Source organism: Ranitomeya variabilis, chromosome 7 (assembly GCF_051348905.1).
Source record: "Ranitomeya variabilis isolate aRanVar5 chromosome 7, aRanVar5.hap1, whole genome shotgun sequence".
NCBI lineage: Eukaryota > Metazoa > Chordata > Amphibia > Anura > Dendrobatidae > Ranitomeya > Ranitomeya variabilis.
The window spans coordinates 193789009-193805810 of NC_135238.1; the positions used below are offsets into that span (position 1 = coordinate 193789009).

The window sequence follows — 16802 nt, forward strand, 5'->3', positions numbered from 1 at the left end:
TTAACTAATATTACAAGCAGGAGCCCTGCAAATGCAGCTGTGCTCCGTGCCTGTAATCCCCGGCGAATGAATGAAATGTAGGTCATTGACCTACATTTCCTTCAGTCGCGGTGATGCGCCCCCTGGTGGATGTCCTCATATGACCTGGAGCGTGGGAAAAAGTTCCCAGGCTGCAGTTCATGAGAACATCCACCAGAGGGCGCCTCACCGCGACTGAAGGAAATGTAGGTCAATGACCTACATTTCATTCATTCGCCGGGGAATACAGGCACGGAGCACAGCTGCATTTGCAGGGCTCCTGCTTGTAATATTAGTTAACCCCTTCAGATGGATTACTTCGTGGGACGAGACGGTTCACCAGAAGGTATGTATCTTGTGCGTTTATTATTTTTCCAAGCGAGGGTGGTCCTGATGGATTGCGAGAACAATAAATTATTACAACAACCGCTGTGTTTATTTCATTAAACTACTTTTAAATCATGTGTGTGTGTGTTTTTTAACCCTTTCCAACAATTGGATTAATAATGGATAGGTGTCATAATTGACGCCTCTCCATTATTAATCTGGCTTAATGTCACCTTCCAATAGCAAGGTGGCATTAACCCTTCATTACCCCATATCCCACCGCTACAGGGAGTGGGAAGAGAGTGGCCAAGTGCCAGAATAGGCGCATCTTCCAGATGTGCCTTTTCTGGGGTGGCTGGGGGCAGATGTTTTTAGCCACGGGGGGGGCCAATAACCATGGACCCTCTCCTGGCTATTAATATCTGCCCTCAGTCACTGGCTTTACCATTCTGGCGGAGAAAATTGCGCGGGAGCCCACGCCAATTTTTTCCGCCATTTAACCCTTTATTTCAGCAGCTACAGCGCTGAAATTTTGCACATACACACTACTAACATTAGTAGTGTGGAATATGCAAAAAAAAGGGGGATATGAGATGGTTTACTGTATGTAAACCATGTCTCATATCCTGTCGGGTTTGTGCAGGAGAAATGAAAAGCCGGCAATTGAATTACCGGCTGTTCACAGATATCGCGCTGAATGAAATCTAAATACAGAATATATATATATATGTGTCTCAATGACATATATATATATATATATATACTGTATATATGTTTTCCCGAACATTTGAGCACATAAATCCATTAGATGTTGGTTTTGCAAGCTTGCGAGAAAATCTCGGCATACGGATGCCATACGGATGTCACACGGATGTCACACGGATCATTTGATGCGAGGAAATCGCATCCTCGCACTGCACACGGATCACTGTTTTTGAAACATTTGTGCGATTCTCGGCCGTGAAAAACGGACCGTTTTTTTATACGTTAAGTGTGTCCCCGGCCTTATGGTCATGATTCTAATTTGATCCCTATCTGGTTATGGTGCACCCTGGACATCTCAGGTCAAGTGAAATGCTCATCGATTGAGCATTTTCTTGCCTTTTGCTCAGCAGCTGTCATAGATCAGATGATCAACCGGCTCTCTCTCTGGCCTTTCTCCACTCCATGAGGCAAATGTCACACACAACTATTTTACCCACTAAGGTTACATTCCCACAATGATTATTTGGTAAGTTTTTGATATTGCACATATTCTGCACACATTAGGTAAATTATGTTACTTTTTTTTCCATTTCATATTTTCTTTCCATTGTGTTTTTTAGTGTGTTTTCTTATCTTTTATTACGTTTTTGCATTTTTTTTCCCCTCTTTTTTGGGTGTGTTATGTTTTAAAATAAAGCTGCTTTAGTTCTTGATATTTTCTGGTATTTGGCTTTGTCAAAATTTATTGAGAAAATCATGTGCGGATTATGAGTGATTTTAGTGGATTTCTCATGTCTGTGAGGAAATTTGCTGCATATAAAACTCAGCGTGCCTACAAGAAAAATTGACCTGCTGCAGATTTAAAAAATGCATCGCAGGTCAATTTAGGCCACGTATTTGGTCAGTATTGTCCCTCAGTATTTGTAAGCCAAAACCAGAAGTGGGTGAAAACTGCAGAAGTGGTGATGTGTTTCTGTCATACTTTACTTCTGATTGCTCCACTCCTGGTTTTGGCTTACAAATACTGAGGGACAATACTGACCAAATACTGAACGAGTTCACATGGCCTTATGCTGCTTTAAAAAATGGAATCAAACAAAAACAAACAGTGGGCATGATTTTTTTAATAATCATATACTTTTTATTGGAATTATAAGACTTTATTCCCACCAGAATTTTTTGATCAGTATTCCTAGGGCAAAACACAGAACAAGTGTCAATCTTTCAATTATAGTTTTTCTCTATAAGTTTTGACATACAAGCAATGATGCAAAATATTGACGCGTGAATAAGCCATGAAATGCTGTGTCTTCTAGCGCAGTGACAATGCACCTTGTGAGAAACGTACCAGAAACTCATTGTGGGAGCTTAACTTCAATCTCTTGAGGCTATGTGCACACGTTGCGGATTTTGCTGTGGATCGGCAGCTGTTGTCCATGCGTTGTACAGTACCATGTAAATGTATGGAAAACGAAATCCGCCTTGCACATGCTGTGGAAAATACCGCGAGGAAACGCAGCGTTGTATTTTCCGCAGTATGTCAATTCTTTGTGCGGATTCCGCAGCAGTTTACACCTGCTCTTTCATAGGAATCCACAGGTAAGGGTATGTGCACATGTAGTTTGGAGCTCTGTGGATTTTTCCACCTCGGATTTGAGAAATCCGCAGGTAAAAGGCACTGCGTTTTACCTGCGGATTTACCACGTATTTTATGCGGATTTTGTATGGATTCCACCTGCGGTTTTACACCTGCAGATTCCTATTATGGAGCAGGTGTAAACCGCTGCGGAATCCGCACAAAGAATTGACATGCTGCGGAATGTAACCCGCAGCGTTTCCGCTCGTTTTTTTTCCGCAGCATGGGCACTGCGAATTGCGTTTTTCATTGGTTTACATTGCACTACAAACACATGGAAAGCTGCTGCGGATCCGCAGCAAAATCCGCAACCTGTGCACATAGCCTTAATCTGCAGGTAATCCACAGGGCGTTTCACCTGCGGATTTTGCAAAAATGGTGCAAGAATCCGCAACATGTGCACAGGGCCGCCATCAGGGCATTACAGCCGTGACTGGCGTATGGGGCCCGGTGGGCAGAGAGGGCCCGCATCGGGCCCGGTCTCATCTGCCCACCGGGCCCCTACCGGCAGCCGCAGGCTGAACCGGGCCCTTAGCTGCAGCCGGCGCTGCAGCGCTACTGACGTGCGGGCCCGTGCCCGCACGTCAATAGTTAACAGCCGCCAGCCAATCTGAGGCTGGCAGCTGACGTCAGCCGCAGCGTGCATGTCGCCAGCGTCTGACGTCATTGTCAGTCGCCGGCGAGTGCACGCTGCAGCTGCTTGGAGAAAGCAGGAGCGCGGGAGGTAAGTAGAGCTTGTTTTTTTTTGTTTTTTTTACTGAGAGCGGCGATCTGGGTGGGGGGTCCGGGGTAGACCGCTGGACACAGGGGGCAGAACGCTGGACACAGGGGGGCAGAACGCTGGACACAGGAGGGGGCAGAACGCTGGACACAGGGGCAGAAAGGACAGGGGGCAGAACGCTGGACACGGGGGCAGAAAGGACGGGGCAGAACGCTGGACACGGGGGGCAGAAAGGACAGGGGGCAGAACGCTGGACACGGGGGGCAGAAAGGACAGGGGGCAGAGCGCTGGGCACAGGGGGGCAGAACGCTGGACACGGGGGCAGAGCGCTGGACACGGGGGCAGAGCGCTGGACACAGGAGGGGGCAGAGCGCTGGACACAGGAGGGGGCAGAGCGCTGGACACAGGAGGGGGCAGAACGCTGGACACAGGAGGGGGCAGAACGCTGGACACAGGAGGGGGCAGAACGCTGGACACAGGGGGGCAGAACGCTGGACACAGAAGGGCAGAACGCTGGACACAGAAGGGCAGAACGCTGGACACAGGAGGGGGCAGAACGCTGGACACAGGGGCAGAAAGGACAGGGGGAAGAACGCTGGACAGGGGGCAGAGCGCTGGACACGGGGGCAGAAAGGACAGGGGGCAGAACGCTGGACATGGGGGGCAGAAAGGACGGGGCAGAGCGCTGGACACAGGGGGGCAGAAAGCTGGACACGGGGGCAGAGCGCTGGACACAGGAGGGGACAGAACGCTGGACACGGGGGGCAGAACGCTGGACACAGGGGGGCAGAACGCTGGACACAGGGGGGGGCAGAACGCTGGACACAGGGGGGGCAGAACGCTGGACACAGGGGGGGCAGAACGCTGGACACAGGGGGGGCAGAATGCTGGACACGGGGGGCAGAATGCTGGACACGGGGGGCAGAACGCTGGACACAGGGGGGGCAGAACGCTGGACACAGGGGGGGCAGAACGCTGGACACAGGGGGGGCAGAACGCTGGACACAGGGGGGGCAGAACGCTGGACACAGGGGGGGCAGAACGCTGGACACAGGGGGGGCAGAACGCTGGACACAGGGGGGGCAGAACGCTGGACACAGGGGCAAAAAGGACAGGGGGCAGAATGCTGGACCCGGGGGGCAGAAAGGACAGGGGGCAGAGCGCTGGACACAGGGGGGCAGAACGCTGGACACAGGGGGGGCAGAACGCTGGACACAGGGGGGGCAGAACGCTGGACACAGGGGGGGCAGAACGCTGGACACAGGGGGGGCAGAACGCTGGACACAGGGGGGGCAGAACGCTGGACACAGGGGCAAAAAGGACAGGGGGCAGAATGCTGGACCCGGGGGGCAGAAAGGACAGGGGGCAGAGCGCTGGACACAGGGGGGCAGAACGCTGGACACAGGGGGGCAGAACGCTGGACACGGGGGGCAGAACGCTGGACACGGGGGGCAGAACGCTGGACACGGGGGCAGAACGCTGGACACGGGGGGCAGAACGCTGGACACGGGGGGGCAGAAAGGAGAAACAGGGCTTGATTGGAGACACGGGGCAGGATGACAGACATGGCATGACTGGAGACACTGGGGCATGACTGGAGACACTGGGGCAGGAATGGAAACAGATGGGGCAGAATTGAGACACAGGGGGCATGATTGCAGAAATGGGGGCCTGATTGGAGACGGAGCAGAATGGTGATACGGGCATGATTGGAGACAGATGGGGCAGGATCATGGGGCAGGATGGATACGATGGAGACAGATGGGGCAGGATGGGGAGATCATATGGGGCAGGATGGATACTCATTAGGGCAGGATGGGAGAACATATGGCTGACCCCAGTAATGAGACACACGGGGCCAGGATGGCGAATATTATTACCATAGGGGCTAATTAAGGGATATTATTACTGCAGTGATGTATTTATTTTATTTTTTGAGTATACTGTTTTAAATGGAGGGGCGGTCCTATTACTGTGTAGATTGACACTATGTCGCCTTCTTCATGTGGTGTAATGTAGAAGTTGGGAAAATTAAGTAATGTGTTCTGCAAGTGGAACTCGAGATAACTGTTATTTCCTGCAGAAACGAGTCCTGGCTGCATGAAGTGATGGTGGTCTGTGCGGGATGAAAGATGAAGGACTTCACCTAGAGACGTCACTGGTGAGTCAGTGTGTTACCTATACATTGACACTATACACTGTATACTATATACAGAGGTCCTGTGTATAATATCACCAGTGATCACTGGATTACCTATAGACTATATACAGAGCTCCTGTGTATAATGTCACTGGTGATCACTGTATTACCTGTACACAGACACTGCATACTAAGTACACATCTCCTGTGTATAATGGCACTTATGGTGATAGTATTGTGTTTTTTTTATTATTGATCAGTATTGTAGTATTCAGTCACTATGTGGTGGTAATATGTGGTCTGGTCATGATGTTGTGGTATTTGTTCCTTGTATTTGATATTATTCGATCACTGTGGTGGTAATATGTCATCTGGTCATGGTGTGGCGGTATTTGTGCCTTGTAGATAGTATTATAGGTCACTGTGGTGATAATATGGTGTCTGGTCATGGTGCTGTGGTATTTGTTCCTTGTATGTGGTATTATAGGTCATTTTAAAAATTGAAAAATAAAAATATACCTAAATTGTACTGCATATTTTAACAAATATTTAATAGGTTACAGTAGAGTAGGGCCCGGCCAAAAGTGTCTACCTTGTCATTTTGGTGGCTTAAAAAAATCTATTGGCCAAAAAAAAAACTGCCGGCTACATGTGTGATCTGGTGATGGGAACTGTCAATGTGTGATAGGTGAGAAGTGGAGATTTTCCAAGAGAGAGCGGTGGGACTGTGGACAGTTTGAGGGGTGGAGCGTGGAGGCGGGGCTGGGGTGGAGCCTGGGCGGAGTCTCAAGGGGGCCCCGGAAATTTTGCCAGTATGAGGCCCCGAAATTTCTAGTGGCAGCCCTGCATGTGCACATAGCCTGAGTCTCCCCATTTTTTTTTGTTTGTTTGTGATATGTTGAAAGTGTACTTGTATGTGTCACATTCTGCTCGTGCGCTTTCTTCAGTTTTATCCATATATAAAAATTATTGATCAGTTTGTTTTATAACCACTGTAACTTTTGATCTGTAGCTTTGACTAAGGGTTGGCACACTGGAAATGCGTAGTTTCTGCCCATGACCACAGCAAATATTAAGCTATGGTTTTAATGATGACTAAATGATTTTTTTGTTTGTTTTTGTAACACCAGGTGCTAGAATTTTATCTGTTTTAAGGACCTACTACCATAGCACCTTAGTCTAGGAACTTTCAGGCATCAAACAGGAGCTGCTGGACTGGTAAGCTGTATTCGCCTGTTTCTCTGTAATTTATTGCATTGGTATGTTAACTCTGTTAGACCCGGTAACACATTGTAAAGTCTATTGTATCATAAATTTATACAGCATTTTGGTTTGAGGTGTTTGTTGTAGCATTTTTAAATTGGTGTCATGTTTCTGAAAATGCAGCATTCTCAAAGTATGGAATATTCTCAAGAAAAATGCATGGACTAAATGGCTATATACAAAATGGATGATGCCAGAAAAGCTGTGAAATAATGCAATTTTTGACATGTTTTACTGCACAGAGTGTGCTCACAGTGAAAGGCTTTTTTTTTTTTTTTTTTTTCTTTTATGGAGCAGAAAATCTAGGGAAAAAAACACTAAGGCTATATGCACACATTGCAGATTTGACTGGAATTTTCTGTGCAGATTCTGCATTGCTTGGCAGAAAACGCAGGTCAGAATCTGCGCCTTTTGTACAAATACTTTGAGTTTTGATTAGTTTCTTCTGAAAACACTTCAGTGTGAACACATCATTGGAATAGATCTTTGTTAACCGAAATATTATTTACTTTTTCTTCTTTGTGTGTTCTGAAACTAACAAAAAAAAATAAACCTTTTTAATTGGATCTATTTGTAGACTGATCCATCATAGTTATCATATCTCTGCTACAAATGAATTGGTGCCATAGTGAACAGAGCCTACTCCTGCCATAGACATGAGATGGCTGGCTGACAGGCCTGGAGGTTTCTTATCTTCAGGAGAACAAATAAATTGAACATGTCGAATTGATACCTCCCACGATAAAAAGCTGTCCGGGCCCCCATTCCAATGAGTGTCAACCGAACCCATTGATATTGGCAGGTTCAGAAGACATTAGTATACTGTACAAGACAGCATTTAAAGGGATTGATCAGGTTTGTGACGAAAGTCTGCAGTCACGCTATGTGACTGCAGACGGTTGAATCCTCATAACGCACGATACAAGTTGGATCAGGATTCTCTGGTGCAGAAAGCCATGTGACCACAAGTATGCAACATGCATACTTCCAGAAACATTCCGACTAGATGTGCACTTAAGTCTAGTTGGAATGTGCCTGGAAGTATGCATATCATGTACTTGTGGTCACATGACCACCCCCACAGACACCTGATGGAGAATCCCGACAGCATGCGCGCGCTGTGAGGACTCGTAAGTCTGCAGTCATGTACAGTGACTGGACATTTTCTTTACAAACCTGGGCAGCTTCTTTAATAGTTTGGCCCCAAATGCTGGTATTACTTAAGTAGAGAGCCTAACCACTGCAGCCAAAAAAAAAGCAACAAAGTTTCACAAATTAGTAATTTTGTTTGTAAGTTTTGGATGAAGTAACTCACATGTGGCATTAGCAAATAGATTTATAGATTTATATTAGTCACTTTCAGTGCATACGTGACTCCATCTGCTAATGCAGACGGAGACACCGTGTTCTCTGATGGACATCATTTTATCAGTGTATTTGGGTCTGGCTCCAAGACACAATCAATCACGTCTTGGAGTCCGCCTCAAGCAGATGACCAAAAATTGTCTGACAGAGCACACTGACTACGTCTGCATCATTCTAGTCACTGTTCCCAGCAATGCGTTACGCTTGAATCCCATTTTCCAGGATTTCAGACATAAGGAAGGACCCGTTGATGTTGAGCTAAAGCGTGATGTGAACATTGCCTGAGATTTTGTCATCTTCAGCAAATTCATAAAAATTTCACACCTTCAATTTGCATGGAACAGATTTCCTTATCGTTAAGTCAGCCATTAGGAGTCCAGCTATTCATGTCATATGAACAAAACTTGTGCATGTATTCTATAACCACCACACTACGACAAGTCTGCAGATATCAATTGATTTGTGATGAGCGAATAGTGAAATATTTGGGAAAATTGGCATGAATATTCATATATTCGTACCGTATAACAAAATCAATGCAAGTCAATGGGAAAGCCGAATATTTTTCTGCTGGTCCCCAATAACAACAGGTCTGGGGGCATGGGGGGAAAAAGCTGAAATGGATGGGAAAGAGCTAAAACTAAATGGGAAGAGCATGGAGAAGATGCCTGCATGCCTTTCTGACTTACATATGGTATCTGGAAATAATGTCAGACTATTGTGTAGGTTTTACAGATTTATAACAAGACCTACCACACCAAACCTAAATTTGTTTTTTTAAAAGGAAAAAATGCTAAAACATTTTTTCCTTCATAATTACATGTATATAATGCAAAATATCTATATCTCTCCCCTTTTAGCATATTTTCACATCGAGCGTTTGGGCTTTAATTTTTTTTTTTTACATTTGTAAGGTCTTTCACTCCTACATTTGGGAGGTCCCTAGCTCATTCAAAACTGTTAGCTAGATAGTGGAATACATATTCCCCATCACTTTAAATGCCAGCTAAAACATACCCATTAGAATTTTGAGTATCACCCCCCACCACCACCATTTCCACTGCTTTGTCTTTATGCAGCCCTCGCTTCACATTTTCAGAGCTCCAGCAGGTGCCGTGAAACCTGAGTTTTGTGAGCCCCACAGTTCATTTTGGCCACCGCATCTTAATGGAGCCACTGTCATAGTGGGTGAAGCAGCTGTAAGGTGAATGAGCATACAGCTTCCCCAACTGCTGTATCATAATGTCAGTAAATTGGTTTCTATCAGACGCCAAAAGCATTCTAATTAAATTCTCAATACAGTATATACAAGCGAGAGCCTGTATTGTGATCAGTCTGTCAGGCCTGAAACTCACGTCAGGAACATGTACAAGCCTCATTTTACTTAGAAGCAGCCTTCTCAAAGGAAAGAGACAACCAATAGGTAAAGGGCACTGAAGAATCATGAAGGAAGCTGGTATGGTTACTTAAGTAGTCCTTCATCATCTTGGTCAACTTCTCCCTCTTCGTCATAGCTACACCCACAGATAGCCCTTGCTGATGTCACGATTTCTTGAAATTACCCCAGTTTGTGGACATTCCCCCACCCCTCCCACAACCCTAAGTTGCACCTCGTTTTTGTGTTACTCCCCTTGTAATCCTTGTGGGTGAAAAGAGACGGTACCTCTGCCAGCAGCGTTGTCTGAGGGTAATCTTTTCAGCAACTCTTTAACAACGGCCCTCTGGCATGCATGCGCTAAAAATGGCACATCTGCCTCCGACATCAGAGAAGGACATTTCTCCTTGTACCGTGGGTCAAGAAAGGTGCACAGCCAGTATTTCATGGTGGACAAATTGTCTTTCACGCGAGGGTCTTGGGAAAGGCTTCTGGACATGAACTGTGCCTTGTGGGGCAGGTTACAAAGTCAAACGTTCAATTTTCCTTTTTTACAGTGCCTTTATGACACACGCCAACAGCAAACTCAAGGAAATTACTGGTAAATTGTGATGTTTGCATATCTTTGCAGGGTTTGTTGCATAACTGCTAGATAAAGGTACACTATTATTTTAACACCTTAAGCCCCGGAGCATTTTTTTTTTGCTCCCCTTCTTCTCAAAGTCAGATTCTTTTTTTTTTTTTTTTTTTTTTTTTTACTTTTCCGTCAATATGGCCATTTGCGGGATGAGTTGTACTTTTGAATGACACCATTGGTTTTACCATGTCGTGTACTCGAAAATGGGAAAAAAATTCCAAGTGTGGTGAAATTGCAAAAAAAGTTCAATCCCACACTTGTTTTTTGCTTTTTACTAGGTTCACTAAATGCTAAACTGACCTGCCATTCTGATTCTCCAGGTCATTACAAGTTCAGAGACAAACATGTCTAGGTTCTTTTTTTTTTTTATCTAAGTGGTGAAGAATAGGGTTGAGCGACTTTCATTTTTTTAAGATCGAGTAGGGTTTTGGGAAACCCGATTTTGTCCAGAGTCGAGTCGAGTGCAGTCGGCCGATTATCGCTAAAAGTCGGGGATCGACCGAAACACGAAACCCAATGCAAGTCAATGGGGAAGCATAGTCGGCAGTGAGTGGAGGCCAGGAAAACACCTACAGTGCCCATTTTAATGCCAAAAACATCCATTCTTGTTTCTGAAGCTTGCCAATCTTAATTAACTGTATAATAATAGTTGGGCATAGGGAATTGGGGGAAAGTTGTGGGGGGAGTAGGGCTGGCTCAAGTTTTTCGTGGGCCCAGGAAATGCGGACTACGTCACGGCGGTGTTGCAGGGAAAGGTAAGTATTTAAAAGTTGCAAGTGCTGTGATCCTGAGCAAGCAGGGGGGGCCCACTCGTTCGCATTGCCACTGGCACAGGGCCCCTCAAAGTACGGCGGTGTGTTTGCATGGCGGGGGCGCCTCCCACCAGCAGCGACACTTTTGCGTACTCTGAGGGGCCCTGTGCCAGTGACGTCGCCAACGAGTATGCCCCCCCACCTGATGAAGGAACCTGCACTTTCATCTGCACCTTCCTCTTTGTCCCTGTGTAAGGTGGTATAACATGCGGGAAGGGGAACCTTACTTTCAGCAGGGACAGATTCTGGCTGTGTAGAGTACAAGGGGAATGTAGTGGTCTAGGTCAATGTACCAGCAGACTCATTTAGCAGTGGCTGGGCAATGGGCAGGATGAGGAGGAAACAGATATAGGGCCAAAGAATAAAGTAGGCTACATGCAGTTCAAAATTGGTAACAGGACTAAACAGGCGGCATTGCTTTGTTCAGTGGAGTAGCAAACCCAAGAGCAGCAGACACTGTTTCAAGGGCCTAACCACACTAGTAGGCCAAATGCAGTTTAATATCTGATAGTATAGGGCGAAAGCCAGAATGTGGAAGCTCAGCTTTGTTCAGTTGAGGACAACACCAGGGAGGGGCAGACACCTTTAGTAGGCCGGAAAAGCCTATTGCATTTTTTAAAATGGTAATTTGGAGCAGAAGGTTGAAGCTCAGCTTTATTTACTTGAGGGCAACACCAGGGAGGGGCAGAAGCCGTTAGTAGGCCCTAACCACCATTTTTTTTTTTTAAACCACATAATGAGAGCCGGAAGGTTGAAGCTCAGCTTTATTTAGTTGAGGACAACACCAGGGAGGGGCACACAGACAGACACCTTTAGTAGGCCTGAAAAGCCTATTGCATTTTTCAAAATGGTAATTTGGAGCAGAAGGTTGAAGCTCAGCTTTATTTAGTTGAGGGCAACACCAGGGAGGGGCAGAAGCCGTTAGTAGGCCCTAACCACCATTTTTTTTTTAAAACCACATAATGAGAGCCGGAAGGTTGAAGCTCAGCTTTGTTCAGTTGAGGACAACACCAGGGAGGGGCAGACACCTTTAGTAGGCCGGAAAAGCCTATTGCATTTTTTAAAATGGTAATTTGGAGCAGAAGGTTGAAGCTCAGCTTTATTTAGTTGAGGGCAACACCAGGGAGGGGCAGAAGCCGTTAGTAGGCCCTAACCACCATTTTTTTTTTTTAAACCACATAATGAGAGCCGGAAGGTTGAAGCTCAGCTTTATTTAGTTGAGGACAACACCAGGGAGGGGCACACAGACAGACACCTTTAGTAGGCCTGAAAAGCCTATTGCATTTTTTAAAATGGTAATTTGGAGCAGAAGGTTGAAGCTCAGCTTTATTTAGTTGAGGGCAACACCAGGGAGGGGCAGAAGCCGTTAGTAGGCCCTAACCACCATTTTTTTTTTTAAAACCACATAATGAGAGCCGGAAGGTTGAAGCTCAGCTTTATTTAGTTGAGGACAACACCAGGGAGGGGCACACAGACAGACACCTTTAGTAGGCCTGAAAAGCCTATTGCATTTTTCAAAATGGTAATTTGGAGCAGAAGGTTGAAGCTCAGCTTTATTTAGTTGAGGGCAACACCAGGGAGGGGCAGAAGCCGTTAGTAGGCCCTAACCACCATTTTTTTTTTAAAACCACATAATGAGAGCCGGAAGGTTGAAGCTCAGCTTTGTTCAGTTGAGGACAACACCAGGGAGGGGCAGACACCTTTAGTAGGCCGGAAAAGCCTATTGCATTTTTTAAAATGGTAATTTGGAGCAGAAGGTTGAAGCTCAGCTTTATTTAGTTGAGGGCAACACCAGGGAGGGGCAGAAGCCGTTAGTAGGCCCTAACCACCATTTTTTTTTTAAAACCACATGAGAGCCGGAAGGTTGAAGCTCAGCTTTATTTAGTTGAGGACAACACCAGGGAGGGGCAGAAGCCGTTAGTAGGCCCTAACCACCATTTTTTTTTTTAAAACCACATAATGAGAGCCGGAAGGTTGAAGCTCAGCTTTATTTAGTTGAGGACAACACCAGGGAGGGGCACACAGACAGACACCTTTAGTAGGCCTGAAAAGCCTATTGCATTTTTTAAAATGGTAATTTGGAGCAGAAGGTTGAAGCTCAGCTTTATTTAGTTGAGGGCAACACCAGGGAGGGGCAGAAGCCGTTAGTAGGCCCTAACCACCATTTTTTTTTTTTTAAACCACATAATGAGAGCCGGAAGGTTGAAGCTCAGCTTTATTTAGTTGAGGACAACACCAGGGAGGGGCACACAGACAGACACCTTTAGTAGGCCTGAAAAGCCTATTGCATTTTTTAAAATGGTAATTTGGAGCAGAAGGTTGAAGCTCAGCTTTATTTAGTTGAGGGCAACACCAGGGAGGGGCAGAAGCCGTTAGTAGGCCCTAACCACCATTTTTTTTTTTAAAACCACATAATGAGAGCCGGAAGGTTGAAGCTCAGCTTTATTTAGTTGAGGACAACACCAGGGAGGGGCACACAGACAGACACCTTTAGTAGGCCTGAAAAGCCTATTGCATTTTTTAAAATGGTAATTTGGAGCAGAAGGTTGAAGCTCAGCTTTATTTACTTGAGGGCAACACCAGGGAGGGGCAGAAGCCGTTAGTAGGCCCTAACCACCATTTTTTTTTTTAAAACCACATAATGAGAGCCGGAAGGTTGAAGCTCAGCTTTATTTAGTTGAGGACAACACCAGGGAGGGGCACACAGACAGACACCTTTAGTAGGCCTGAAAAGCCTATTGCATTTTTCAAAATGGTAATTTGGAGCAGAAGGTTGAAGCTCAGCTTTATTTAGTTGAGGGCAACACCAGGGAGGGGCAGAAGCCGTTAGTAGGCCCTAACCACCATTTTTTTTTTAAAACCACATAATGAGAGCCGGAAGGTTGAAGCTCAGCTTTATTTAGTTGAGGACAACACCAGGGAGGGGCAGAAGCCGTTAGTAGGCCCTAACCACCATTTTTTTTTTTAAAACCACATAATGAGAGCCGGAAGGTTGAAGCTCAGCTTTATTTAGTTGAGGACAACACCAGGGAGGGGCACACAGACAGACACCTTTAGTAGGCCTGAAAAGCCTATTGCATTTTTCAAAATGGTAATTTGGAGCAGAAGGTTGAAGCTCAGCTTTATTTAGTTGAGGGCAACACCAGGGAGGGGCAGAAGCCGTTAGTAGGCCCTAACCACCATTTTTTTTTTAAAACCACATAATGAGAGCCGGAAGGTTGAAGCTCAGCTTTATTTAGTTGAGGACAACACCAGGGAGGGGCAGAAGCCGTTAGTAGGCCCTAACCACCATTTTTTTTTTAAAACCACATAATGAGAGCCGGAAGGTTGAAGCTCAGCTTTATTTAGTTGAGGACAACACCAGGGAGGGGCAGAAGCCGTTAGTAGGCCCTAACCACCATTTTTTTTTTTAAAACCACATAATGAGAGCCGGAAGGTTGAAGCTCAGCTTTATTTAGTTGAGGACAACACCAGGGAGGGGCACACAGACAGACACCTTTTGTAGGCCTGAAAAGCCTATTGCATTTTTCAAAATGGTAATTTGGAGCAGAAGGTTGAAGCTCAGCTTTATTTAGTTGAGGGCAACACCAGGGAGGGGCAGAAGCCGTTAGTAGGCCCTAACCACCATTTTTTTTTTAAAACCACATAATGAGAGCCGGAAGGTTGAAGCTCAGCTTTATTTAGTTGAGGACAACACCAGGGAGGGGCAGAAGCCGTTAGTAGGCCCTAACCACCATTTTTTTTTTTAAAACCACATAATGAGAGCCGGAAGGTTGAAGCTCAGCTTTATTTAGTTGAGGACAACACCAGGGAGGGGCAGAAGCCGTTAGTAGGCCCTAACCACCATTTTTTTTTTTAAAACCACATAATGAGAGCCGGAAGGTTGAAGCTCAGCTTTATTTAGTTGAGGACAACACCAGGGAGGGGCACACAGACAGACACCTTTAGTAGGCCTGAAAAGCCTATTGCATTTTTCAAAATGGTAATTTGGAGCAGAAGGTTGAAGCTCAGCTTTATTTAGTTGAGGGCAACACCAGGGAGGGGCAGAAGCCGTTAGTAGGCCCTAACCACCATTTTTTTTTTAAAACCACATAATGAGAGCCGGAAGGTTGAAGCTCAGCTTTATTTAGTTGAGGACAACACCAGGGAGGGGCACACAGACAGACACCTTTTGTAGGCCTGAAAAGCCTATTGCATTTTTCAAAATGGTAATTTGGAGCAGAAGGTTGAAGCTCAGCTTTATTTAGTTGAGGGCAACACCAGGGAGGGGCAGAAGCCGTTAGTAGGCCCTAACCACCATTTTTTTTTTAAAACCACATAATGAGAGCCGGAAGGTTGAAGCTCAGCTTTATTTAGTTGAGGACAACACCAGGGAGGGGCAGAAGCCGTTAGTAGGCCCTAACCACCATTTTTTTTTTTAAAACCACATAATGAGAGCCGGAAGGTTGAAGCTCAGCTTTATTTAGTTGAGGACAACACCAGGGAGGGGCACACAGACAGACACCTTTAGTAGGCCTGAAAAGCCTATTGCATTTTTTAAAATGGTAATTTGGAGCAGAAGGTTGAAGCTCAGCTTTATTTAGTTGAGGGCAACACCAGGGAGGGGCAGAAGCCGTTAGTAGGCCCTAACCACCATTTTTTTTTTTTAAACCACATAATGAGAGCCGGAAGGTTGAAGCTCAGCTTTATTTAGTTGAGGGCAACACCAGGGAGGGGCAGAAGCCGTTAGTAGGCCCTAACCAAAGTTGAAGGCCAAATGCAGTTTAATTTCTGATACTATAGGCCGAAAGCCAGAAGGTGGAAGTTCCGATTTAGACAGTGGAGGACAATTTGAATTAGGGACTGCAGACAGACTTAGTAGGCTGTCCCCTGTGGACCATGCATCCACCACATTAACCCATTGCGCCGTAATGGACACGTAATCTTCCGTGGCCATGCCTACAGGTCCATGCGTCTGTTGTCAGGTGCACCTTTGTACTCACAGATTGCCAGAGTGCATGGACAATGCGGTCTTCTACATGCTGGTGGAGGGTTGGGATGGCTTTTCTCGCAAAAGAAGTGTCGACTGGTTAGCTTGTAGCGTGGTACAGCGTAGTCCATCATGGCCTTATTAATAGTAAATAAAATATATAACTAGGCTCTATGAACTTTTAAATAGGTTCCAGGGGTACACGGGCAGCATTGGTGTGGTCAGTGGAGGAGTATTGCAAGTAGGGGCTGCAGACAGGCTATCAAAGGCCTAAAATAACAAACAGTAGGCAGTCATGGCAGTTTTACATCGGTTACATGGATACACAGGCAGGCACTCCAGGCAGCATTGTGGTCAGTGGAGGAGTATTGCAAGTAGGGGCCGCAGACAGGCTATCAAAGGCCTAAAATAACAAACAATAGGCTCATGGCAGTTTTACAGCGGTTACATGGATACACGGGCAGGCAGCTTGGTGGTCAGTGGAGGAGTATTTAAAGTAGGGACCGCAGACAGGCTTCAAAGGCCTAACATAAGAAAATGGGCTGGCTGTAGGCACTTTATAATTGGTTCCAGGGGTACACGGGCAGCAGTGGTCTGGTCAGTGGAGGAGTATTTAAAGTAGGGACCGCAGACAGGCTATCAAAGGCCTAACATAACAAACAATAGGCTCATGGCAGTTTCACAGCGGTTACATGGATACACGGGCAGGCAGCTTGGTGGTCAGTGGAGGAGTATTGCAAGTAGGGGCTGCAGACAGGCTATCAAAGGCCTAAAATAACAAACAGTAGGCAGTCATGGCAGTTTTACATCGGTTACATGGATACACAGGCAGGC

At 46.0% G+C, this 16802-nt stretch overlaps 1 long non-coding RNA gene across 1 annotated transcript in view; it reads left to right on the top strand.

The window, feature by feature from the left end:
- The first annotated feature begins 1430 nt into the window (after positions 1–1430).
- LOC143785913 (uncharacterized) overlaps positions 1431–16802 on the top strand; it is a 124774-nt gene continuing 109402 nt past the window's right edge. The window contains exons 1-2 of the long non-coding RNA XR_013218148.1: positions 1431–1576; positions 6678–6765. This is a non-coding gene — a long non-coding RNA (uncharacterized LOC143785913). The remainder of the gene's footprint in view (positions 1577–6677; positions 6766–16802) is intronic.